General features: G+C 50.5%; 1 long non-coding RNA gene across 2 annotated transcripts; it reads right to left on the reverse strand.

Annotated features, from left to right (window-relative positions):
- Positions 1-14,592: 14,592 nt before the first annotated feature.
- Positions 14,593-24,931, reverse strand: LOC142824245 (uncharacterized). Of its 2 annotated transcripts, none has more exons than XR_012899166.1 (3): positions 24,218-24,931; positions 15,623-15,769; positions 14,593-14,723 (listed from the first exon to the last, which is right to left on the reverse strand). It is a non-coding gene; the product is annotated as an uncharacterized LOC142824245 (long non-coding RNA). The 2 variants fall into 2 exon arrangements; XR_012899167.1 differs by lacking the exon at positions 24,218-24,931 and adding an exon at positions 15,876-15,894.
- Positions 24,932-25,230: the final 299 nt, after the last annotated feature.

The raw sequence follows: 25,230 nt of genomic DNA on the forward strand, positions 1-25,230 counted from the left end.
CCCTAACCCTAACCCTAACCCTAACCCTAACCCTAACCCTAACCCTAACCCTAACCCTAACCCTAACCCTAACCCTAACCCTAACCCTAACCCTAACCCTAACCCTAACCCTAACCCTAACCCTAACCCTAACCCTAACCCTAACCCTAACCCTAACCCTAACCCTAACCCTAACCCTAACCCTAACCCTAACCCTAACCCTAACCCTAACCCTAACCCTAACCCTAACCCTAACCCTAACCCTAACCCTAACCCTAACCCTAACCCTAACCCTAACCCTAACCCTAACCCTAACCCTAACCCTAACCCTAACCCTAACCCTAACCCTAACCCTAACCCTAACCCTAACCCTAACCCTAACCCTAACCCTAACCCTAACCCTAACCCTAACCCTAACCCTAACCCTAACCCTAACCCTAACCCTAACCCTAACCCTAACCCTAACCCTAACCCTAACCCTAACCCTAACCCTAACCCTAACCCTAACCCTAACCCTAACCCTAACCCTAACCCTAACCCTAACCCTAACCCTAACCCTAACCCTAACCCTAACCCTAACCCTAACCCTAACCCTAACCCTAACCCTAACCCTAACCCTAACCCTAACCCTAACCCTAACCCTAACCCTAACCCTAACCCTAACCCTAACCCTAACCCTAACCCTAACCCTAACCCTAACCCTAACCCTAACCCTAACCCTAACCCTAACCCTAACCCTAACCCTAACCCTAACCCTAACCCTAACCCTAACCCTAACCCTAACCCTAACCCTAACCCTAACCCTAACCCTAACCCTAACCCTAACCCTAACCCTAACCCTAACCCTAACCCTAACCCTAACCCTAACCCTAACCCTAACCCTAACCCTAACCCTAACCCTAACCCTAACCCTAACCCTAACCCTAACCCTAACCCTAACCCTAACCCTAACCCTAACCCTAACCCTAACCCTAACCCTAACCCTAACCCTAACCCTAACCCTAACCCTAACCCTAACCCTAACCCTAACCCTAACCCTAACCCTAACCCTAACCCTAACCCTAACCCTAACCCTAACCCTAACCCTAACCCTAACCCTAACCCTAACCCTAACCCTAACCCTAACCCTAACCCTAACCCTAACCCTAACCCTAACCCTAACCCTAACCCTAACCCTAACCCTAACCCTAACCCTAACCCTAACCCTAACCCTAACCCTAACCCTAACCCTAACCCTAACCCTAACCCTAACCCTAACCCTAACCCTAACCCTAACCCTAACCCTAACCCTAACCCTAACCCTAACCCTAACCCTAACCCTAACCCTAACCCTAACCCTAACCCTAACCCTAACCCTAACCCTAACCCTAACCCTAACCCTAACCCTAACCCTAACCCTAACCCTAACCCTAACCCTAACCCTAACCCTAACCCTAACCCTAACCCTAACCCTAACCCTAACCCTAACCCTAACCCTAACCCTAACCCTAACCCTAACCCTAACCCTAACCCTAACCCTAACCCTAACCCTAACCCTAACCCTAACCCTAACCCTAACCCTAACCCTAACCCTAACCCTAACCCTAACCCTAACCCTAACCCTAACCCTAACCCTAACCCTAACCCTAACCCTAACCCTAACCCTAACCCTAACCCTAACCCTAACCCTAACCCTAACCCTAACCCTAACCCTAACCCTAACCCTAACCCTAACCCTAACCCTAACCCTAACCCTAACCCTAACCCTAACCCTAACCCTAACCCTAACCCTAACCCTAACCCTAACCCTAACCCTAACCCTAACCCTAACCCTAACCCTAACCCTAACCCTAACCCTAACCCTAACCCTAACCCTAACCCTAACCCTAACCCTAACCCTAACCCTAACCCTAACCCTAACCCTAACCCTAACCCTAACCCTAACCCTAACCCTAACCCTAACCCTAACCCTAACCCTAACCCTAACCCTAACCCTAACCCTAACCCTAACCCTAACCCTAACCCTAACCCTAACCCTAACCCTAACCCTAACCCTAACCCTAACCCTAACCCTAACCCTAACCCTAACCCTAACCCTAACCCTAACCCTAACCCTAACCCTAACCCTAACCCTAACCCTAACCCTAACCCTAACCCTAACCCTAACCCTAACCCTAACCCTAACCCTAACCCTAACCCTAACCCTAACCCTAACCCTAACCCTAACCCTAACCCTAACCCTAACCCTAACCCTAACCCTAACCCTAACCCTAACCCTAACCCTAACCCTAACCCTAACCCTAACCCTAACCCTAACCCTAACCCTAACCCTAACCCTAACCCTAACCCTAACCCTAACCCTAACCCTAACCCTAACCCTAACCCTAACCCTAACCCTAACCCTAACCCTAACCCTAACCCTAACCCTAACCCTAACCCTAACCCTAACCCTAACCCTAACCCTAACCCTAACCCTAACCCTAACCCTAACCCTAACCCTAACCCTAACCCTAACCCTAACCCTAACCCTAACCCTAACCCTAACCCTAACCCTAACCCTAACCCTAACCCTAACCCTAACCCTAACCCTAACCCTAACCCTAACCCTAACCCTAACCCTAACCCTAACCCTAACCCTAACCCTAACCCTAACCCTAACCCTAACCCTAACCCTAACCCTAACCCTAACCCTAACCCTAACCCTAACCCTAACCCTAACCCTAACCCTAACCCTAACCCTAACCCTAACCCTAACCCTAACCCTAACCCTAACCCTAACCCTAACCCTAACCCTAACCCTAACCCTAACCCTAACCCTAACCCTAACCCTAACCCTAACCCTAACCCTAACCCTAACCCTAACCCTAACCCTAACCCTAACCCTAACCCTAACCCTAACCCTAACCCTAACCCTAACCCTAACCCTAACCCTAACCCTAACCCTAACCCTAACCCTAACCCTAACCCTAACCCTAACCCTAACCCTAACCCTAACCCTAACCCTAACCCTAACCCTAACCCTAACCCTAACCCTAACCCTAACCCTAACCCTAACCCTAACCCTAACCCTAACCCTAACCCTAACCCTAACCCTAACCCTAACCCTAACCCTAACCCTAACCCTAACCCTAACCCTAACCCTAACCCTAACCCTAACCCTAACCCTAACCCTAACCCTAACCCTAACCCTAACCCTAACCCTAACCCTAACCCTAACCCTAACCCTAACCCTAACCCTAACCCTAACCCTAACCCTAACCCTAACCCTAACCCTAACCCTAACCCTAACCCTAACCCTAACCCTAACCCTAACCCTAACCCTAACCCTAACCCTAACCCTAACCCTAACCCTAACCCTAACCCTAACCCTAACCCTAACCCTAACCCTAACCCTAACCCTAACCCTAACCCTAACCCTAACCCTAACCCTAACCCTAACCCTAACCCTAACCCTAACCCTAACCCTAACCCTAACCCTAACCCTAACCCTAACCCTAACCCTAACCCTAACCCTAACCCTAACCCTAACCCTAACCCTAACCCTAACCCTAACCCTAACCCTAACCCTAACCCTAACCCTAACCCTAACCCTAACCCTAACCCTAACCCTAACCCTAACCCTAACCCTAACCCTAACCCTAACCCTAACCCTAACCCTAACCCTAACCCTAACCCTAACCCTAACCCTAACCCTAACCCTAACCCTAACCCTAACCCTAACCCTAACCCTAACCCTAACCCTAACCCTAACCCTAACCCTAACCCTAACCCTAACCCTAACCCTAACCCTAACCCTAACCCTAACCCTAACCCTAACCCTAACCCTAACCCTAACCCTAACCCTAACCCTAACCCTAACCCTAACCCTAACCCTAACCCTAACCCTAACCCTAACCCTAACCCTAACCCTAACCCTAACCCTAACCCTAACCCTAACCCTAACCCTAACCCTAACCCTAACCCTAACCCTAACCCTAACCCTAACCCTAACCCTAACCCTAACCCTAACCCTAACCCTAACCCTAACCCTAACCCTAACCCTAACCCTAACCCTAACCCTAACCCTAACCCTAACCCTAACCCTAACCCTAACCCTAACCCTAACCCTAACCCTAACCCTAACCCTAACCCTAACCCTAACCCTAACCCTAACCCTAACCCTAACCCTAACCCTAACCCTAACCCTAACCCTAACCCTAACCCTAACCCTAACCCTAACCCTAACCCTAACCCTAACCCTAACCCTAACCCTAACCCTAACCCTAACCCTAACCCTAACCCTAACCCTAACCCTAACCCTAACCCTAACCCTAACCCTAACCCTAACCCTAACCCTAACCCTAACCCTAACCCTAACCCTAACCCTAACCCTAACCCTAACCCTAACCCTAACCCTAACCCTAACCCTAACCCTAACCCTAACCCTAACCCTAACCCTAACCCTAACCCTAACCCTAACCCTAACCCTAACCCTAACCCTAACCCTAACCCTAACCCTAACCCTAACCCTAACCCTAACCCTAACCCTAACCCTAACCCTAACCCTAACCCTAACCCTAACCCTAACCCTAACCCTAACCCTAACCCTAACCCTAACCCTAACCCTAACCCTAACCCTAACCCTAACCCTAACCCTAACCCTAACCCTAACCCTAACCCTAACCCTAACCCTAACCCTAACCCTAACCCTAACCCTAACCCTAACCCTAACCCTAACCCTAACCCTAACCCTAACCCTAACCCTAACCCTAACCCTAACCCTAACCCTAACCCTAACCCTAACCCTAACCCTAACCCTAACCCTAACCCTAACCCTAACCCTAACCCTAACCCTAACCCTAACCCTAACCCTAACCCTAACCCTAACCCTAACCCTAACCCTAACCCTAACCCTAACCCTAACCCTAACCCTAACCCTAACCCTAACCCTAACCCTAACCCTAACCCTAACCCTAACCCTAACCCTAACCCTAACCCTAACCCTAACCCTAACCCTAACCCTAACCCTAACCCTAACCCTAACCCTAACCCTAACCCTAACCCTAACCCTAACCCTAACCCTAACCCTAACCCTAACCCTAACCCTAACCCTAACCCTAACCCTAACCCTAACCCTAACCCTAACCCTAACCCTAACCCTAACCCTAACCCTAACCCTAACCCTAACCCTAACCCTAACCCTAACCCTAACCCTAACCCTAACCCTAACCCTAACCCTAACCCTAACCCTAACCCTAACCCTAACCCTAACCCTAACCCTAACCCTAACCCTAACCCTAACCCTAACCCTAACCCTAACCCTAACCCTAACCCTAACCCTAACCCTAACCCTAACCCTAACCCTAACCCTAACCCTAACCCTAACCCTAACCCTAACCCTAACCCTAACCCTAACCCTAACCCTAACCCTAACCCTAACCCTAACCCTAACCCTAACCCTAACCCTAACCCTAACCCTAACCCTAACCCTAACCCTAACCCTAACCCTAACCCTAACCCTAACCCTAACCCTAACCCTAACCCTAACCCTAACCCTAACCCTAACCCTAACCCTAACCCTAACCCTAACCCTAACCCTAACCCTAACCCTAACCCTAACCCTAACCCTAACCCTAACCCTAACCCTAACCCTAACCCTAACCCTAACCCTAACCCTAACCCTAACCCTAACCCTAACCCTAACCCTAACCCTAACCCTAACCCTAACCCTAACCCTAACCCTAACCCTAACCCTAACCCTAACCCTAACCCTAACCCTAACCCTAACCCTAACCCTAACCCTAACCCTAACCCTAACCCTAACCCTAACCCTAACCCTAACCCTAACCCTAACCCTAACCCTAACCCTAACCCTAACCCTAACCCTAACCCTAACCCTAACCCTAACCCTAACCCTAACCCTAACCCTAACCCTAACCCTAACCCTAACCCTAACCCTAACCCTAACCCTAACCCTAACCCTAACCCTAACCCTAACCCTAACCCTAACCCTAACCCTAACCCTAACCCTAACCCTAACCCTAACCCTAACCCTAACCCTAACCCTAACCCTAACCCTAACCCTAACCCTAACCCTAACCCTAACCCTAACCCTAACCCTAACCCTAACCCTAACCCTAACCCTAACCCTAACCCTAACCCTAACCCTAACCCTAACCCTAACCCTAACCCTAACCCTAACCCTAACCCTAACCCTAACCCTAACCCTAACCCTAACCCTAACCCTAACCCTAACCCTAACCCTAACCCTAACCCTAACCCTAACCCTAACCCTAACCCTAACCCTAACCCTAACCCTAACCCTAACCCTAACCCTAACCCTAACCCTAACCCTAACCCTAACCCTAACCCTAACCCTAACCCTAACCCTAACCCTAACCCTAACCCTAACCCTAACCCTAACCCTAACCCTAACCCTAACCCTAACCCTAACCCTAACCCTAACCCTAACCCTAACCCTAACCCTAACCCTAACCCTAACCCTAACCCTAACCCTAACCCTAACCCTAACCCTAACCCTAACCCTAACCCTAACCCTAACCCTAACCCTAACCCTAACCCTAACCCTAACCCTAACCCTAACCCTAACCCTAACCCTAACCCTAACCCTAACCCTAACCCTAACCCTAACCCTAACCCTAACCCTAACCCTAACCCTAACCCTAACCCTAACCCTAACCCTAACCCTAACCCTAACCCTAACCCTAACCCTAACCCTAACCCTAACCCTAACCCTAACCCTAACCCTAACCCTAACCCTAACCCTAACCCTAACCCTAACCCTAACCCTAACCCTAACCCTAACCCTAACCCTAACCCTAACCCTAACCCTAACCCTAACCCTAACCCTAACCCTAACCCTAACCCTAACCCTAACCCTAACCCTAACCCTAACCCTAACCCTAACCCTAACCCTAACCCTAACCCTAACCCTAACCCTAACCCTAACCCTAACCCTAACCCTAACCCTAACCCTAACCCTAACCCTAACCCTAACCCTAACCCTAACCCTAACCCTAACCCTAACCCTAACCCTAACCCTAACCCTAACCCTAACCCTAACCCTAACCCTAACCCTAACCCTAACCCTAACCCTAACCCTAACCCTAACCCTAACCCTAACCCTAACCCTAACCCTAACCCTAACCCTAACCCTAACCCTAACCCTAACCCTAACCCTAACCCTAACCCTAACCCTAACCCTAACCCTAACCCTAACCCTAACCCTAACCCTAACCCTAACCCTAACCCTAACCCTAACCCTAACCCTAACCCTAACCCTAACCCTAACCCTAACCCTAACCCTAACCCTAACCCTAACCCTAACCCTAACCCTAACCCTAACCCTAACCCTAACCCTAACCCTAACCCTAACCCTAACCCTAACCCTAACCCTAACCCTAACCCTAACCCTAACCCTAACCCTAACCCTAACCCTAACCCTAACCCTAACCCTAACCCTAACCCTAACCCTAACCCTAACCCTAACCCTAACCCTAACCCTAACCCTAACCCTAACCCTAACCCTAACCCTAACCCTAACCCTAACCCTAACCCTAACCCTAACCCTAACCCTAACCCTAACCCTAACCCTAACCCTAACCCTAACCCTAACCCTAACCCTAACCCTAACCCTAACCCTAACCCTAACCCTAACCCTAACCCTAACCCTAACCCTAACCCTAACCCTAACCCTAACCCTAACCCTAACCCTAACCCTAACCCTAACCCTAACCCTAACCCTAACCCTAACCCTAACCCTAACCCTAACCCTAACCCTAACCCTAACCCTAACCCTAACCCTAACCCTAACCCTAACCCTAACCCTAACCCTAACCCTAACCCTAACCCTAACCCTAACCCTAACCCTAACCCTAACCCTAACCCTAACCCTAACCCTAACCCTAACCCTAACCCTAACCCTAACCCTAACCCTAACCCTAACCCTAACCCTAACCCTAACCCTAACCCTAACCCTAACCCTAACCCTAACCCTAACCCTAACCCTAACCCTAACCCTAACCCTAACCCTAACCCTAACCCTAACCCTAACCCTAACCCTAACCCTAACCCTAACCCTAACCCTAACCCTAACCCTAACCCTAACCCTAACCCTAACCCTAACCCTAACCCTAACCCTAACCCTAACCCTAACCCTAACCCTAACCCTAACCCTAACCCTAACCCTAACCCTAACCCTAACCCTAACCCTAACCCTAACCCTAACCCTAACCCTAACCCTAACCCTAACCCTAACCCTAACCCTAACCCTAACCCTAACCCTAACCCTAACCCTAACCCTAACCCTAACCCTAACCCTAACCCTAACCCTAACCCTAACCCTAACCCTAACCCTAACCCTAACCCTAACCCTAACCCTAACCCTAACCCTAACCCTAACCCTAACCCTAACCCTAACCCTAACCCTAACCCTAACCCTAACCCTAACCCTAACCCTAACCCTAACCCTAACCCTAACCCTAACCCTAACCCTAACCCTAACCCTAACCCTAACCCTAACCCTAACCCTAACCCTAACCCTAACCCTAACCCTAACCCTAACCCTAACCCTAACCCTAACCCTAACCCTAACCCTAACCCTAACCCTAACCCTAACCCTAACCCTAACCCTAACCCTAACCCTAACCCTAACCCTAACCCTAACCCTAACCCTAACCCTAACCCTAACCCTAACCCTAACCCTAACCCTAACCCTAACCCTAACCCTAACCCTAACCCTAACCCTAACCCTAACCCTAACCCTAACCCTAACCCTAACCCTAACCCTAACCCTAACCCTAACCCTAACCCTAACCCTAACCCTAACCCTAACCCTAACCCTAACCCTAACCCTAACCCTAACCCTAACCCTAACCCTAACCCTAACCCTAACCCTAACCCTAACCCTAACCCTAACCCTAACCCTAACCCTAACCCTAACCCTAACCCTAACCCTAACCCTAACCCTAACCCTAACCCTAACCCTAACCCTAACCCTAACCCTAACCCTAACCCTAACCCTAACCCTAACCCTAACCCTAACCCTAACCCTAACCCTAACCCTAACCCTAACCCTAACCCTAACCCTAACCCTAACCCTAACCCTAACCCTAACCCTAACCCTAACCCTAACCCTAACCCTAACCCTAACCCTAACCCTAACCCTAACCCTAACCCTAACCCTAACCCTAACCCTAACCCTAACCCTAACCCTAACCCTAACCCTAACCCTAACCCTAACCCTAACCCTAACCCTAACCCTAACCCTAACCCTAACCCTAACCCTAACCCTAACCCTAACCCTAACCCTAACCCTAACCCTAACCCTAACCCTAACCCTAACCCTAACCCTAACCCTAACCCTAACCCTAACCCTAACCCTAACCCTAACCCTAACCCTAACCCTAACCCTAACCCTAACCCTAACCCTAACCCTAACCCTAACCCTAACCCTAACCCTAACCCTAACCCTAACCCTAACCCTAACCCTAACCCTAACCCTAACCCTAACCCTAACCCTAACCCTAACCCTAACCCTAACCCTAACCCTAACCCTAACCCTAACCCTAACCCTAACCCTAACCCTAACCCTAACCCTAACCCTAACCCTAACCCTAACCCTAACCCTAACCCTAACCCTAACCCTAACCCTAACCCTAACCCTAACCCTAACCCTAACCCTAACCCTAACCCTAACCCTAACCCTAACCCTAACCCTAACCCTAACCCTAACCCTAACCCTAACCCTAACCCTAACCCTAACCCTAACCCTAAGCCCAAACCCTAAAGCCCAAACCCTAAAGCCCAAACCCTAAAGCCCAAACCCTAAAGCCCAAACCCTAAAGCCCAAACCCTAAAGCCCAAACCCTAAAGCCCAAACCCTAAAGCCCAAACCCTAAAGCCCAAACCCTAAAGCCCAAACCCTAAAGCCCAAACCCTAAAGCCCAAACCCTAAAGCCCAAACCCTAAAGCCCAAACCCTAAAGCCCAAACCCTAAAGCCCAAACCCTAAAGCCCAAACCCTAAAGCCCAAACCCTAAAGCCCAAACCCTAAAGCCCAAACCCTAAAGCCCAAACCCTAAAGCCCAAACCCTAAAGCCCAAACCCTAAAGCCCAAACCCTAAAGCCCAAACCCTAAAGCCCAAACCCTAAAGCCCAAACCCTAAAGCCCAAACCCTAAAGCCCAAACCCTAAAGCCCAAACCCTAAAGCCCAAACCCTAAAGCCCAAACCCTAAAGCCCAAACCCTAAAGCCCAAACCCTAAAGCCCAAACCCTAAAGCCCAAACCCAGGCTCAGGTCTTTCCAGGCTACAGAGAATGACACCACAACAGGATTTCACATCAAGTTTATTTGGCAACAAAATGGATTCCTTTTACAGCAACAGCTTACACATTTTGGACTGTGACCAATACTGGACAAGTCCTATGACATGAACAATAATAATGTTCCATTTTCAGAGTCTTACATGACATGGTGACCATACACTGCAAGCAATACCTTCTCATATCAAAACCTCTCCTCTACAATATCTTGGCCTGCATCTCTAGCCTTTGTGATCCACGTGTCGCCTGGCAAACAGCCAGCATGGCTCCTCCTTAGCACCGTCTCGTCAAAAAAGTTAAGTCAAAGACTGTCCGGGACAGTCCCAACCCTGATGCAGTGCAGCGAAACAGCCGGAAGGCTGACAGTTTAAAAAAAAAGTCAGCCTTGCGGCTGTTTGACTGCACTGCATCAGGGTTTATCATCACTGCAGTGATGATGTACTTTATGACTTGGATGACAAAATGAGTCATCTCACCAAAACCCAAACTACACATTACACTCTTACAAATACAGCACTTACAATACATCAAATGATATAGCATGACAATACATCAAACGATATAGCACAACAATACATCAAATGCACGACAATACATCAAATGATATAGCACAACAATACATCAAATGATATAGCGTGACAATACATGAAATGCATGACAACACATCAAATGATATAGCACTCCAAAACAAAAACACATACAGCACATTACAGTGCCCTCTTGTTACTTTGATGGCTAGAACGCACAAAATTACTACAAATTTCATTAATTTTGACTTTTTGGTAAATGAACTTGACATATCTACCGATTGGGATTGTGAAAATATTAACAATGACAACTCAGAACTTTGGTACTAGCCATCAAGACAAGAGGACGCTGCAAATCACAAAGCGAGAAATACACAAACTCTACATCTTCCAAACAAAGGCACGCCAAATTCTTCTCCGGCCATGTAGAAATGTTCAGATCGCACCAAAGAGGAAGACTTCCTAGAGAAAGACAAAACAATTCTCACGGTTAATGCCTGTACGACAAACTCGAGCCACTTCCAAAAACACACATATACAGTGTAGTGCAAGTGAATTTCCCCAGTGACATGCACCCAGTGAAATACATTTCCCAAGCAAAATACACAGCACACACAACCCCTGATCAGAACCGTACTTAACTTGTAAATCCGAAAGCAAATCCTATGCAAACTCTACATCTTCCAAACCAGCAAAGATGCACCAAACTCTTCTCCGATAAGAGAGAAACCTTCAGATGGTACCAGTGGAGAACACTTCCTACGGAAATGAAAAACAATTCTTACGGTTAAGGCCTATACAACAAAACACAAACCACCTCAGCTTGCAAAAGGCCTCTATATAATCTAGCACAGGTAAACTTCCCCAGTGACATGCACCCAGTGAAATACAACAAAACAAAACAAAACCCCTGATCGAGGACCGTACTTAACTTGAGAATCTGAAAGCAAATCTTCCAAACCGGCAAAGACGCGCCAACCTCTTCTTCGTTCGCAGAGAAATCTTCAGAGCGCGCCGACACGGAACGCTTCCTATGGAAATGAAAAACAATTCTCACGGTTAAGGCACACACTACCACAGCTTCCAAAGCGTGCATATACATTTCAACGTAGCACAGGTGAATTTCCCCAAGTGACATGCACCCGGTGAGCCGCACTGCTCAAGTGAAACGCAGAGCACGCGCGACAAAATCCAACCCCTGATCGAGAACCGTACTTAACTTGAGAATGTGAAATCAAATCCTATGTAAAGTCTACATCTTCCAAACCAGCGAAGATGAGCCAAACTCTTCTTCGTTCGCAGAGAAATCTTCAGAGCGCACCGACACGGAACGTTTCCTATGGAAATGAAAAACAATTCTCACGGTTAAGGCGCACACTACCTCAGCTTCCAAAGCGTGCATATACATTTCAACGTAGCACAGGTGAATTTCCCCAAGTGACATGCACCCGGTGAAATACATTTCCCAAGCAAAATACACAGCACGCACAACCCCTGATCGGAACCGTACTTAACTTGAGAATCTGAAAGCAAATCTTCCAAACCGGCAAAGACGCGCCAAACTCTTCTTCGTTCGCAGAGAAATCTTCAGAACGCGCCGACACGGAACGCTTCCTATGGAAATGAAAAACAATTCTCGCTGTTAAGGCGCACACGACAAACGCAAACTACCTCAGCTTCCAAAACACGCATATATGCAACATAGTACAGGTGAATTTCCCCAAGTGACATGCACCCGGTGAACCGCATTGCTCAAGCAAAACGCAGAGCGCGCGCAACAAAATCCAACCCCCGATCGAGAACCGTACTTAACTTGAGAATCTGAAAGCAAATCTTCCAAACCGGCAAAGACGAGCCAACCTCTTCTTCGTTCGCAGAGAAATCTTCAGAGCGCGCCGACACGGAACGCTTCCTATGGAAATGAAAAACAAATCTCCCGGTTAAGGCGCACACTACCTCAGCTTCCAAAGCGTGCATATACATTTCAACGTAGCACAGGTGAATTTCCCCAAGTGACATGCACCCGGTGAACCGCATTGCTCAAGCAAAACGCAGAGCGCGCGCAACAAAATCCAACCCCCGATCGAGAACCGTACTTAACTTGAGAATCTGAAAGCAAATCTTCCAAACCGGCAAAGACGCGCCAACCTCTTCTTCGTTCGCAGAGAAATCTTCAGAGCGCACCGACACGGAACGCTTCCTATGGAAATGAAAAACAATTCTCACGGTTAAGGCGCACACTACCACAGCTTCCAAAGCGTGCATATACATTTCAACGTAGCACAGGTGAATTTCCCCAAGTGACATGCACCCGGTGAACCGCATTGCTCAAGCAAAACGCAGAGCGCGCGCAACAAAATCCAACCCCCGATCGAGAACCGTACTTAACTTGAGAATCTGAAAGCAAATCTTCCAAACCGGCAAAGACGCGCCAAACTCTTCTTCGTTCGCAGAGAAATCTTCAGAGCGCACCGACACGGAACGTTTCCTATGGAAATGAAAAACAATTCTCACGGTTAAGGCGCACACTACCTCAGCTTCCAAAGCGTGCATATACATTTCAACGTAGCACAGGTGAATTTCCCCAAGTGACATGCACCCGGTGAAATACATTTCCCAAGCAAAATACACAGCACGCACAACCCCTGATCGGAACCGTACTTAACTTGAGAATCTGAAAGCAAATCTTCCAAACCGGCAAAGACGCGCCAAACTCTTCTTCGTTCGCAGAGAAATCTTCAGAACGCGCCGACACGGAACGCTTCCTATGGAAATGAAAAACAATTCTCGCTGTTAAGGCGCACACGACAAACGCAAACTACCTCAGCTTCCAAAACACGCATATATGCAACATAGTACAGGTGAATTTCCCCAAGTGACATGCACCCGGTGAACCGCATTGCTCAAGCAAAACGCAGAGCGCGCGCAACAAAATCCAACCCCCGATCGAGAACCGTACTTAACTTGAGAATCTGAAAGCAAATCTTCCAAACCGGCAAAGACGAGCCAACCTCTTCTTCGTTCGCAGAGAAATCTTCAGAGCGCACCGACACGGAACGCTTCCTATGGAAATGAAAAACAAATCTCCCGGTTAAGGCGCACACTACCTCAGCTTCCAAAGCGTGCATATACATTTCAACGTAGCACAGGTGAATTTCCCCAAGTGACATGCACCCGGTGAACCGCATTGCTCAAGCAAAACGCAGAGCGCGCGCAACAAAATCCAACCCCCGATCGAGAACCGTACTTAACTTGAGAATCTGAAAGCAAATCTTCCAAACCGGCAAAGACGCGCCAACCTCTTCTTCGTTCGCAGAGAAATCTTCAGAGCGCACCGACACGGAACGCTTCCTATGGAAATGAAAAACAATTCTCACGGTTAAGGCGCACACTACCACAGCTTCCAAAGCGTGCATATACATTTCAACGTAGCACAGGTGAATTTCCCCAAGTGACATGCACCCGGTGAACCGCATTGCTCAAGCAAAACGCAGAGCGCGCGCAACAAAATCCAACCCCCGATCGAGAACCGTACTTAACTTGAGAATCTGAAAGCAAATCTTCCAAACCGGCAAAGACGCGCCAAACTCTTCTTCGTTCGCAGAGAAATCTTCAGAGCGCGCCGACACGGAACGCTTCCTATGGAAATGAAAAACAATTCTCACGGTTAAGGCGCACACTACCTCAGCTTCCAAAGCGTGCATATACATTTCAACGTAGCACAGGTGAATTTCCCCAAGTGACATGCACCCGGTGAAATACATTTCCCAAGCAAAATACACAGCACGCACAACCCCTGATCGGAACCGTACTTAACTTGTAAATCTGAAAACAAATCTTCCAAACCGGCAAAGACGCGCCAAACTCTTCTTCGTTCGCAGAGAAATCTTCAGAGCGCACCGACACGGAACGCTTCCTATGGAAATGAAAAACAATTCTCACAGTAAAGCACATATAACAAACACAAACCTTTGCTTCCAAAACACATGTGCTATGTTATGTATGTGAATTTCCCCAGTGACATGCACTCCTCCACTGTGGGGGGTGACTCCTTGTCTCCTGCAGAAAGTAAAGTGTAACGGTTATGTAACAACACAGTGGGAGTGTTAGGAGCAGGGGTGGAACACTGCCTGCTGCCGGAAGTAACCAGCTGCCAGTGCTCACCCTGCACCACTGCCTCCTCCATAAGTGGCTGGTCAACAGTCCCACATCCTAGGACAGTGACCTCAGTGGACTCCACAGGAATACTTTCCAGGAATTCCTCATAGCCTTGAATGCTCCTCAGCCTGGCCACCTCCTCTTGTAGCTCTCCCACCTGCTGCCTGAGAGATTCCACCAGCAGGCACCTTTCACAACAGTTGTCTCCCCCAGCCTGGAGATCACTCAGTGGGAATTGCAAGCCACAAATACTGCAACACCACACCAGGACCTGGGTAGAGGCATCCATGCTCAGGTTCTCTGTCTGGATACAGGCACAGGTGGAGGAGACAGGAGAAGTATTGGCACAAGCGCTTCAGGTCTTCATCACCATCAGTCACTCCCTCTGCAACTCCCCTGTCTGCTTCACTCCCCTGGTCGCACTGCTCTGGCTTTTTAAAGCCTGCTTGCCTAGATCAGGCCTGCCCCCTTCTGAGTCACACAGGGGAAGGCTGAGCCTGAGGCTAATCAGAAGCAATCAAGGGAACAATGGCAGGCTCTCAGTCCCAACTGCCACAGAAGCTGAAACTGAAACTGCTAGCACTCACCTGGAATCAGACTCTCAATTCACACTTCAAACAGTCAGGCGCACACACACACCACAGCTTGTACTCTCACCGGGTAGCCTCTTCGGCGGTGGGGTCGCTTTGCTCTCCCTCTTCAACACCCCTGTCTGCAGTCCCCTGTCCGCTTAATGATGTGTGTTTTGCAGAATGGCTATCGGAAACAATTCCCCGTATCATCTTCCCACATGAATTAAATACACTACAAATAACATAAAATGCAATTAAATCACATTACAAAAATGAGAACAGAAGAATGGTACTTTAACCAAAAATACAGCCCAGCACTACCCGATATCAACACTCACCATGATCGTAGGAGTGCCTAGCTACACCTCCTCAGAGCAACCCAAAGCTGAATGACTCCCTGGGCCTAGATGCCCAGCTTAAATGCTACCATAAGCTCCGCCCCTCAATATCCCAGCATGCCTTGAGGCCAAAGGAAGGTATAAATGCAGACTCATAGGCCGCAGACTCCCTTTACTTCATTTCTACATTAGCAGCGGCAAGAGCTGCTCATGCTGAAGCATTTATCATCTGTTCGCCTAACAAATACTATTCTCCACAGACTCAAACTCTGTGACCAGGTGAGGCTACAGTCATCCTATTTCAGGTTCCTAAAAGGAAAACCTTGCCCCCAGAAAGGGGGGGGGGTTCTCAGGGCGTTCGTAGCTACTGGGTGCTGAAATAGCTACTTTAGATGTAGTGAAGGGGATGTTTGAACCGGAGTATATGCAGAGTGTAGGAAACATTACTTGGCTGGTGCCAGAGAGGATACACACTGCCTCATTCTCAAGATGAAGTGGGGGGGGGGGGGGTCGTTCCCTGTTGTAGTGCCAGGCCACCTGATACAAACAAGAAACCCACCGTGCCCCCCAGAGCCAATATGATGGGCAAATGGCAACCTGTGAGAACTTTGATGATGTGAGGTTCGGCACTGGCCACCGCTTCCTTTCAGGCTCCCTCCCCCCATCTCTTCTAGACCCCACTGCCTCCCCAATACTTAATTTTCATACACAAAGGTCTCAGACCTCAATCCTGACACAAATTAGAAAGTGGGTGGCCAAGTATGGAGCGGCAGCTGCTAGGAGAGTGCTCAGTTCTAAAGGCAACCCCACCCTCCACACACACACACACACACACCAGCACCACTGGTAAAGGACAAAGGTAGCAATTACCTAGCAGCCATTCCATTTCAAATGTCCCATGGGCCTGAGACACCGCCACTGTTACCAGAATCACAGTAGGACTAATGCAGGCTTCCTGCCCACCTTCACTATGCACATCACACAGAAGCGACTGGCACGGTCCATACGCCCCTCTACGTCGGTCTCACCACACGCCGCCCACACCCTCGGTGCCAACTCCACCCCTCCCGTTAGTCTGCAACCGGCACAAACTGCACAAACGGTGCATGCAAGCACCAGTTCGTGAAAACTCCCTAGCCTCTCCATCTACAAGCCACTGCCAGAAGGGTGTATGAGTCCCTTTCATGACTCAGTGGAGGTAAACACAAAACCCTTCACTCCTTCCCACACCGCAAAACCCTGCCCCAACCCACACACCTCAAAAAACTCTCCCAGAGCCAGACCCCTTACTCTTGCCCAAACCCGAGGCCCAGTCTGAGGAAACTGAGTGTACGTGGAGGACAACTAGCAACAGACACAGGAGAAATTGAGTGAGAGTGAATTGGCCTGTTATTTTGAAATAACTATTCCCCAGAGCTGTGTCTAGACGGGCCAGTTTTTCTGGAAAAATCAGCCGCTTTTCCGGAAAAACTTGCCAGCTGTCTACACTGGCCGCTTGAATTTCCACAAAAGCACTGACTTCCTACTGTAAGAAATCAGTGTTTCTTGCGGAAATACTATTCTGCTCCCTTTTGCGCAAAAGGGCCAGTGTACACAGCTCAGATTTGTTTTCCACAAAAGAGCCCCGATCACAAAAATGGCGATCAGGGCTTTTTTGCGGAAAAGTGCGGCTAGATTGGCAAGAATGCTTTTACACAAAAAGTGCTTTTGCGGAAAAGCGTCTGTGCCAATCTAGACGTTCTGTGCTGAAAATGCCTTTAACGGAAAACTTTCAGCAGCTGAATCCCGACGCCTGGGGCAGAGCAGCTGGGGTGCTGCCGGGTTGGTCCCGTAGCGCCGCCCCTGGGCGCTGCGGGACCAACCCATCAGCACCCCAGCTGCTCTGCCCCAGGGGTCCCCGAGTCAGCCGCTGCTGAAACAGATCAGCGGCTGATTCCAGGAAGCCCCGGGCAAAGCAGCTCTGCCCCTGGCTTCCTGGAATCAGCCGCTCATCTGTTTCAGCAGCGGCTGAATCGGGGACCCCTGGGGCAGAGCAGCTGGGGTCCTGCCGGGTTGGTCCCACAGCGCCGTCCTTTGGCGCTGTGGGACCAACCCGGCAGGACCCCAGCTGCTCTGCCCCAGGGGTCCCCGATTCAGCTGCTGGTCAGTTTCAGCAGCAGCTGAATGGGGGAAGCCTGTCCGGCTGCCCCAGCACTTCCGGGTTCCTGATGGTGCTGGACCATCAGGAGTCCCGGAGCATTGGATGCCGGACTAATGGAGTTTTACTGTATTTTGAAAAATATTTTCAAATACTTTAACCCCCAAAATACCTTATTTGAAATAATTTCCCAGTGTGAACATAGCCAAACATTACAGCTACGCTGCAATGCTATTTCCATATACTCAAGAATCCCAAAATATCAATCCCTCGTCTTCACAGCAAACTTGGTTTTTTTGGATTCATTATGCCAAGGTCCCTGTAAATATCATTCTACGAGGCGAAAGGGACCTTTTCTTAGAGCACTTTATTTTGAAATTTGGCATCATGTAGACAGCACCAAATGATGAAATAAGATACACAATTTGTATCGCTCAAATTGTGTATCTTATCTCAATGCTATTTCAAAATGGCTTATTTCAAGTACTCTGTAGAACTCTGAGGGTGAAGGAGGGGTAAAGAGAGTCTCAAAGGTTCTCCCTCCACCCGCTTTCCTCTCTCAGGTTCTGTCCCCAGCCCCTCCCCAGTTACTTTGACCCCAAATAAAAAACACACCCACTTTATTGTTTCCAAAAAACAATGTCAGTTTTATTGTATCTGCGATGGGGGGGGGGGGGGGGGAGAGAATTAAGAGAGGGAAGGCAAAGAGGGGCAAGGCACAGGCCCCTAGTGGGGAGGTCTGGGGAGCGTGTCACTGGGGTCCTTGTGAGAAACTTTCCCTCAGGGCCTCCCAGATGTGCACCCCCACCTGAAGAGCCTGCTGGATGGCAGCTGTGTGCAGCTGTTCAAAGGGCCTGCTGACCGGGCCTGCCTTTGCTTCCTTCCCCTTCAGATCACAAATATTGTGGAGCACAGAACACTGGCCACTACTTGGGGGAATGTTCCACTCCCCAACATCCAGCCGGGTGACAAGACATCTCAACCTATGGGGGGAGGAATAGCTCAGTGGTTTGAGCATTACCCTGTTAAACCCAGGGTTCTGAGCTCAACCCTTGAGGAGGCCATTTAGGGATCTGGGGCACATCTGTCAGGGATGGTACTTGGTCCTGCCATGAGGGCAGGGGACTGGACTCACTGACCTATCAAGGTCCCTTCCAGCTCTATGAGATAGGTATAGCTCCATATATTTATTTATATTAACCTCACCTTGAGACACCCAAAGGCACCCTCCACTACAGGGCAGGCCCGGCGAAGCCGGGCATTGAAGCATTCCTTGCTAGGGTCAAGGTGTCTGCTGTAAAGCTTCATGAGCCAGGGCAACAGAGTGTAGGTCACATCCCCCACAATGCACAGTTGCATGTACACATCCCCCACCCTGATGATGAGGTCAGGGAATAAACTGCCTGCCTCCAGCTTCTGGAAGACTCTGGAGTCGCAGAAGATGTGAGCGTCACGTGCCTTCCTCGACCAGCCTAAGAAAATGTCGGTAAACTGCCCACGGTGATTGAGAGGGCCTGTGGGACCATGGAGAAGTAACCTCCTAGTTTATATACACAGACATCGGGGCTCGGGCACCGATGTGGGTGCCATCAATAATATCACCGCCGCACGGTTCCGTGTTGCTGAGGTGGATGACCCTGAGCAGCTGGATGGTGTTGATGGCCCGCATGTGACATAGTGCGGGTGCTGTCTACTTTGTAACCTGGTGTTCCCTCCTGGCTGTGTTGCTATGTGTGATTCCCAATGAGCGTATTGGCCCCAGACACCTAAGTCTCAGCCTGAGCACATAACAAGGCTGTTCCCAGGGCGAGACAAAAGAAGAGAGGTGGGGTCGGCCATCAGGCTGGGGGGTAGGGCCTGGGAGTTGAGTTGGTCTAAAACATCCTCACTCCACCTAGCCCAGCCCAGACTGAGAAAGGGAGTGAAGCCCCTTCCCCTCGAGAGGACTAAGGCTGTCTGCCCTCACTCCTATGTTAACATCTCTCCTATGCTATGCTGTGTCTCTGAGAAGAAATAAACCCTTTTACTCTACTGGCTGGCTGAGACACACATCTGGCTGTGGATGGGGGTGCAGGGTCAGGGGCTCCCCAACACACCATCACACCGCACCACCTGTAGCAGGAGACCAACAAACAGAGAATCACTGGGGTGCCTGAGCCCTGTGCAGGTCCCTCAGCCCACCCCTTCCCTGCCCACACATACCAGGAGCCACCCCCTACGTAGCCTATCCCTGGCAGGGCTGTGTGAGGATGGGACTGAAAAATTGCCTGGGAAAGGGGCTTCTCCACCACCCCCAACCACTCTTTCCCTAGGGTTCCCCATTCCAGCACTTCACACACCCCTTCCGGGACCTTAGCTGGAGAGCGCCACGCCTGCATGACGTGGGCCCTGACAGTCGACTTTTCCACACCAAACTGGTTCCCGACACATCGGTAGCTGTCCGGCGTGGTGACCTTCCACACGGCAATGGTGACCCGCTTCTCCAGAGGGGAATGTGGGTCGCATGCGTGTCCCGTTGTGTGAGGGCAGGGGAGAGCCAGGAACACAGCTCCAGGAAGATCTCCTTCCTCGTGCAGAAATTCTGGAGCCGCTGTTGGTCATCCCAGAGCTCCATGTCGAGCTGGTCCCACCCGTCAGATCTAGTCTCCAGTGCAAGAAGCAGCGGTGCACAGCGTGGTGCAGCTGGAAGAGCTGCGCTCCCAGACAATCAGCTGGTGGTAGTGTTCCTGCGGGGCCAGGAGGGCAGCCTGCAGAAACTGCAGCACGATAGCTAAGGGCCGTCAAGTGCCCAGAGGCACCTCTAGCTCCACGACTGGCAAGCTGAGGTATCCGCAAGGGCAACCAGAGCAGTCAGAGCAAAGGCTTTGCTGTCCCTCCAGGGAAAGGAGAAGCACCCGAGAAATGGCTCCCTTATCCTGCTTCCCTGCTTTTCTAGCACAGGACCTAGGCCCATCCCTGGGGCAGATGGTGTTGTCTGCCCAGCCACTGATGGTGTTGACAGAGGGGGGTGGGATCAAGCCCACCATCCTGTACTCCCCAGGCAAATCCCTGCCCTATCCCTGAGTTCACTGGAGATCCCACTCTGTCTCCCTGCCTTCAGTGGGTCCCTTCTCCTGCCTTCCTAATGTGGGAGCCAGCTCCATCCCTGGGGTATCTATGTTGGCTGTTTGGCCGCTCCCAGGGTGGGTGGGACTTGGGCCCACCAGCCTGCCCTGCCCAGGCGAAAGGGTCTCAGATAGCCTCAAGCAGCAGCTCCCAGCAGTAATTGCTGACCCGATGCCCTGCCTGAAGTGGTTCTGCGTGGCCTTAAATGCAATTCTGCATCCAATCAGTGTGGATGCTTTAGTTTGAAATAGCTAAGTGCTTTTCGAAATAAGACTGCACTGTAAACATACCCTAAGGGTATGTCTACACTGCAAGTTTCCTTCAGAAAAAGCTATTCTGGAAAATATCTTGTGGAAAAGCTGATTTTGGAAATAGCACATCCACATTAGGGGAGCTTATCGCAGACTAATTTTGAGGCTTCCCAGTAGTGTGGACGCTCTATCTCGATTTAGCGCCCCAGGATGCACTGGAAAGGACTAACTTTAGAATGAGGCGCTATTTTGACATAGCAGCAGTGGAGCGCCCACTCGCTCACCTGCTGCTGAAAAAGCTTTTTCAGAAGAGGCGTTTTTCCGACACTGGTAAACCTCATTCCATGAGGAATAAGCCCTCCATTGTTTCAATTTTCTTTTGAAATAACGCAATTGCTGTGTGGATGCTACTGTTGTTCTGCCAGAATAACGTCCCTTATTCCAGAAAAACGGCACAGTGTAGACACACCCTTAGGGTATGGCTACACTACAGCACTAATTGGAACTAACTTAGAATTAGTTAATTCTAACTAAGCTAATTAATTCGAATTAGTGCATCTAGACCTAAAAGCTAATTCGAATTAGCATTTTGCTAAATCAAAATAGCATGTCCACATTGAGTGGACCCTGAACCGAAGTTAAGGCTGGCCGGAACGAGTGCCTGCAGGGCATCAGGTTAGGACTTAGAGTGTGGAGCTGCTGCCTCCGGCTAGCCGAGGGCTGTGCTTAAAGGAACACGACCCCCACCCCGGACAGACAGTTCTCAGGGTTCCCCGCTTGCTTGTTTACCTCGATGAGGGACAGCAAAGCAGTCCTGTCTTGGAGTGCCCTGAGTGCCCACACTTGGCACATCACAGCACTCGGCCATCAGCCCGGCTGCACTTGCCGCAGCCTGCCATCCAAGGGGATCAATTGGGGGGATCCAGGCGGCCCTGCAGGAGAGCTTCCACCCTGAGGAGCCCGCAGAGCCACCCCAGTCCTCCCCATCGGGGGCTCGTACCCCATTCCTCCCTCACCTCCTTCCACTTACCCCTCCCTAGTCCCCCTTCCTGATGTAAAAAATAAATGACACGTGGGTTGTTAAATAAAGAGACTTTCTATTTTTGAAAACTGAGGGGTGGGGATTAACCTCTGGGGAGACTGGGAAAAGGTGGTGGGAGAGGGGAAGAGAGATGGTGGGAGAGGGGAGGTGGAAACCTGGGAAGAGGGAGCTGGAAGGGGGAAGCCAGGAGAGGAGGAGGAGGGGAAGTATAAAACTATGGTACACCATATCTTCAGTACTGTGTACAGATATGATCTCCTCACGTCAAAAATGCTATTTTGGCCTTGGAAAGGGTTCAGAAAAGGGCAACTACAATGATCAGGGGTTTGGAACAGGTCCCATATGAAGAGAGGCTAAAGAGACTGGGACTTTTCACCTTAGAAAAGAGGAGACTGAGGGGGATATGATAGAGGTCTATAAAATCATGAGTGGTGTGGAGAGAGTGAATAAAGAAAAGTTATTCATTAGTTCTCATAATAGAAGGACTAGAGTACACCAAATGAAATGAATGGACAGCAGGCTTAAAACTAATAAGCAAAAGTTGTTCTTCTCACAGCACATAGTCAACCTGTGGAACTCCTTGCCGCAGGAGGCTGTGAAGGCTGTCCAGACTACAGGATGCTCTTTCCAAAAAAAAAAAAAAAAAAAAAGGCACCCGGAAGTGCTCCTGGCAGGGCATGGGGGCAGCCTTTATTTCCAGGTGCTGCTGCATGCCCTTCCCAGAGACGCGTGCTTAAAGGGAACCCCAGGACAGCCTGCACTGATTCCTCTGCAAGGGCGGCAGAAACCCCCCCGCGTGTGCTCTCACTCACTAAGGTCTGTAGCTGAGGGTAGTCTATCCTTTAGCCCTTTCCCCCCCTCTGCCCTCTATATCGGGCCCTCTACAAGAACACTGAGTCAGTCAGCCATGACGCACCACCGCTCTCCCTTGCGCGACTGGCGTACCTGCAGAATTCCCGTTGGCTCCTGAGCCCTTAACCCGTGGAGATGCTCACCTGGAATGCCTGCAAGTGTGCCGTACAAGGACACGGCAGAAGCAGAGCAAGGACAAAGACACAGACAGAAACAGACAGACAGAACGTATTGGCCAATACGAGAGAGCAACAAGAGAGAAACACATGAGAGGCAGCCAGAAGCCTTACCACCTTGCATCTTCCCCCTCGAGCCAAGCGTCCGCTGAGAAGGACACCGTGTTCCAGAGAAACTACCACCCCTGACAAACGGGAGCCCTGTTTCTCCCACAAACAAGGAAGCACCTCGGGAACCTCCGCTCGGACTCGCTGTCTAAGCAAACGTGACTTCCCTTCCTAGAGCCGAGTGGGCCGTAAGCCGAGAGATTTCCAGACCCGACACTTATCTCCGTGTCAGCGACGGCTGCTCCGCTCCCAGACGGACAGTTCTCGCCTCGCTTCGACCAAGCTCCCGAGCTCGCTGTTCTCGTTTCCGTTCCATACCCAGACGGGAGGACACCGGGACGGTTGACTTCTTATCGCTCGCTACCGAACACAGCAGAGGGGGAAAACCAACCAAACAACTTAGCGTTTCAGTCCGCAAGGACACGGCATCGCTTCTCCTCCCACCATCGCACCGCAGCCTCCCACCATCGGCCACCCCCTCCCGCTGCCACTACAGAAACGTGGAGAGAAAGGAGGCCTTGAATCTCTATCCACGCTCTGTTGAACCGCCAACTGCCCCTTCACCAGTCCGCAAGCCACCAGGCTCCGTGCCCCAGCAGGAAGCTCTCTGCCTCAGAAGAAACCTACTGCCAGGATGCTTGAAGATTTCAAAGCACTCATCTCTTACTCACACAGAGCCATGGGAAGGCCCAACGCTGAGGAAACTTCACGTGTCCCGAGAATCACGTCCAGGCAGCTCAAGTCCATCTCGGACGGTTTCTTCTCCGCCCATGGCCCCGCACTGATTCCTCTGCAAGGGCGGCAGAAAAAGCCCGGCGTGAACTCTCACTCACTAAGGTCTGTGGCTGTGGGTATTCTATCCTTTAGCCCTTTCCCCCGCTCTTCCCTCTCTATCGGGCCCTCTACAAGAACACTGAGTCAGTCAGCCATGACGCACCACCGCTCTCCCTTGCGTGACTGGCGTACCTGCAGAATTCCCGTTGGCTCCTGAGCCCTTAACCCGTGGAGATGCTCACCTGGAATGCCTGCACGTGAGCTATACAAGGACACGGCAGAAGGACAGCAAGGACAAAGACACAGACAGAAACAGACAGACAAAACGTATTGGCCAATACGAGAGAGCAACAAGAGAGAAACACATGAGAGGCAGCCAGAAGCCTTACCACCTTGCATCTTCCCCCTCGAGCCAAGCGTCCTCTGAGAAGGACACCGTGTCCCAGAGAAACTAGCACCCCTGACAAACGGGAGCCCTGTTTCTCCCACAAACAAGGAAGCACCTCGGGAACCTCCGCTCGGACTCACTGTCTAAGCAAACGTGACTTCCCTTCCTAGAGCCGAGTGGGCCGTAAGCCGAGAGATTTCCAGACCCGACACTTATCTCCGTGTCAGCGACGGCTGCGCCGCTCCCAGACGGACGGTTCTCGCCTCGCTTCGACCAAGCTCCCGAGCTCGCTGTTCTCGTTTCCATTCCATCCCCAGACGGGAGGACACCGGGACGGTTGACTTCTTATCGTTCGCTACCAAACACAGCAGAGGGGGAAAACCAACCAAACAACTTAGCGTTTCAGTCCGCAAGGACACGGCATCGCTTCTCCTCCCACCATTGCACCGCAGCCTCCCACCATCGGCCACCCCCTCCCGCTGCCACTACAGGACCGCGGAGAGAAAGGAGGCCTTGAATCTC

The sequence above is a fragment of the Pelodiscus sinensis genome, unplaced genomic scaffold, assembly GCF_049634645.1.
Source record: "Pelodiscus sinensis isolate JC-2024 unplaced genomic scaffold, ASM4963464v1 ctg247, whole genome shotgun sequence".
NCBI classification, from domain to species: Eukaryota; Metazoa; Chordata; order Testudines; family Trionychidae; genus Pelodiscus; species Pelodiscus sinensis.